The 3,030-nt window shown below is 39.4% G+C and overlaps 1 pseudogene; it reads left to right on the top strand.

Moving 5' to 3' along the window:
• Positions 1–624: 624 nt before the first annotated feature.
• Positions 625–732, top strand: LOC112296910 (U4 spliceosomal RNA; annotated as a pseudogene).
• Positions 733–3,030: the final 2,298 nt, after the last annotated feature.

The following is a 3,030-nucleotide window of genomic DNA, read 5'->3' as shown; positions in this document are numbered from 1 at the left end:
TGTTTCTCTTCTCACTAGACTGTAAGCTCTGGCTCACTATCATTATCTGAAAAACCTAGAGCATTGCCTAGAATGTAATGGGTGCTCAACATATAAAGAGTGGGGAAAATGTAGGTTCACAGTTGTAAGTATGTGAAACACAAGATGTATTTTTATATTATTATTCATTAATTATTGTATTGTTTTTCATATGAACAACTATAAACCTACTTATGCACCACCATGTATTTTTCAATGGGCAGATGGATGGATGGATGGATGGATGGATGGATGGATGGATGGATGAATGGAGAGATGGATCAGTTTCACATTGAACCACAGACTTCTTTAGATCTCTGATGCTATTCTTTTCACAGGAGGGTATATAACATGACCTTGTACATTTCCTGAAACAAGGTACTGACTCAATAATGAACTGAATGAAGGAAAATAAAAAAAGAGAGAGAGAGACAGGTGGCTGTGGGGAAGGAAGATTATCTTAGACCAATTATTTTTATAATGTATAAGAGCACTGTGGGCAATTCTCCCACCACCACCCCAGGGTAGAATATCAAAATCAGAATCTATTTAAAAAGCACTTTTCATATTACAAATATAGGGTTGAAGTTTAAAATTTTATTTACAAGCTTTGCACAGTGGCCATATTATAGTCAATGAGGTTTATCCAAGGCGCAATTGTTGCTAATGAAAACTTAAAAATTTATTTACAAATTTTTCAAAATCACAAAGAGAAAATATGAAAGAGATTGTTTTCATGATACAAAATATAAAAGGGACATGAACATTTTCTTTCTTGAAAGGTCAGCATGGACTTTAATGAGTGCAGGCAACACGGGACTGATACTCCCTAGGGTACTTTTCTCTTGAAAATTCTGTGATTCTAAGCCTGTGCACATCCCATCACATGTGATCTGCTACACAACATCTTTTTCCTAAGGAGTGCCTTTCACAAAAAAAAAATTATGTTCAAATTCGTTCCCCCATTGTAAAATAAGTATCCATGAAGACTTTGCTGGTATGGCTCAGTGGATTGAGCACCGACCTGTGAAAAAGAAAGGTTTGCTGGTTTGATTACGAGTCTGGGCACATACCTGGATGTGGTCCAGGTCAGGTTCCCATTAGGGGGTGTGTGAGACGCAACCACACATTGATGTTTCTCTCCCTCTCTTTCCCCCTCCCTTCCCCTCTGTCTAAAATAAATAAATCTTTTCTAAAAAATCCGTGGAAATTACTAAATCACAACTAAGCTCAAGTCAAAGCAGCCTTGAATGAGAATTAATAAGAAGACCATGCTATGAAACAAAGGAGACTTTTTCTTTCCTTCCCTCCCCCATGCAGATCACTTTCCATTTTTCAAGACATGGCAGCCATAAGGCAGACATTTGATTGCTGCAAATCCACAGCAGCTCATAGGTTGAACTGACACAGCAAGGGGCCACAAAAGGCAGGCCTTGATGTTGTAATTGAGATTCTGTTCCCGAAGGGGACAGTGACAGGATTTGACCTTTTAAAACAACTGTTTAAAATTATACAAGCAATGCAGGAAGATGGTGGTGAGATAGCGGGGAGCAGACTACACTTCCCCCTGAACATGGGTGAAAAACCTAGCCAATCTTCTGAGGAACAGAGTGAATAGCCAACGGTATCCCAGCATATATGAAGATTGGAGACCAAAAATTGTAGAGTACATCGAAAAATCAGACGAGTAGGTGGGAGGTGTGAATACCAGGATACCTGCTGGAAGAGGAAACCCACCAACAAAGGAACCACCAACAGATAACAAGAGAAGAAGGTGAAGGAAGGAGTGGAAGCCACACTAACTCAAACCAGGACCAATCTGGAAATACAACCAAATGGTGGAGAAATTACTCAGAACAAACATCTGAATAAGAACGAGAGAGAATGCTCACAACCTTGTGCACACAGAAGAATCAACTTCAAAACAACCTGTCCACATCTGCACAACAGAATACAAGATGTGGTAGAAGGAATGATCCTCAGTTAACCAGATGGAGGGAAGGACCCATCAGAGAAAAACCCAACAAGAATCAAAACCCAAACAAATACAGAGAGCCAAGATAAACCACAGCCCAAGAGCAATGAGCTCAGGAGATCAAAGAGATGGCATCACTGAATCTCATGGATCTTCTACCATAGAAGTTCACACCAGAAACCAAGGGAGTCAGAACAGATCAATGTAAGAAGCAGAGGCTAACAAGAAGAGTCTCACAAACAATGGGAAGAAAAAAAAAACACAATCCCCAAACGAAAGGAAAGAAGGAAGCCTCAGAAAGAATACTAACTGAAATACAGACAAGTCAACTATCAGATATTGAGTTCAAAGAATTGTATATCAGGAAGCTCAATGAGCTCACAAAGAATTACCAAAAAAATACAGGGATGCTACAACAAACTCACTGCAAACTATTTCAACATGAAAAAAAAAAAAAGAAACTACCAACAAGGGCCAAGAGGAAATGAAGAATACAATTTCTGAACTGAAGAACACAGTAGAAGGAATCAAAAGCAGGCTCAGTGAAGCACAGGACGGGATCAGCAAGCTGGAGGACAACATAGAAAAAAAACACCCAGAAAGAGCAAGATAAGGAAAAGAGGCTCAGAAAGAATGAAGAGGGATTAAGGGAAATGTAGGACAAAATGAAACATAATAATATCCGTATAATAGGGATACCAGAAGGAGAAGAAGATCAAGGGTTAGAAAACCTGTTTGAAAACGTAATGATGGAGAAAATTCCCTAATTTGATGAGATAAAAAGTCACACAAATCTGGGAAACACAGAGAGTCCCATTCAAGAGGGACCCAAACAGGCCCACATCAACACACATAATAATTACAATGGCAAAATTCCAAGACAAAGAGAGAATCTTAAAGGCAGCAAGGGAGAACCAGGAAGTAACATACAAGGGAGCCCCAATAAGGTTAACAGCTGACTTCTCAATGGAAATGCTCCAAGCCAGAAGAGAATGGCAAAAAAATATTCCAAGTGATGAGAACCAGAGGCCTGCAAC

The sequence above is a fragment of the Desmodus rotundus genome, chromosome X, assembly GCF_022682495.2.
Source record: "Desmodus rotundus isolate HL8 chromosome X, HLdesRot8A.1, whole genome shotgun sequence".
Taxonomy (NCBI): domain Eukaryota; kingdom Metazoa; phylum Chordata; class Mammalia; order Chiroptera; family Phyllostomidae; genus Desmodus; species Desmodus rotundus.
This window is presented reverse-complemented; position numbering and strand designations above follow the sequence as displayed.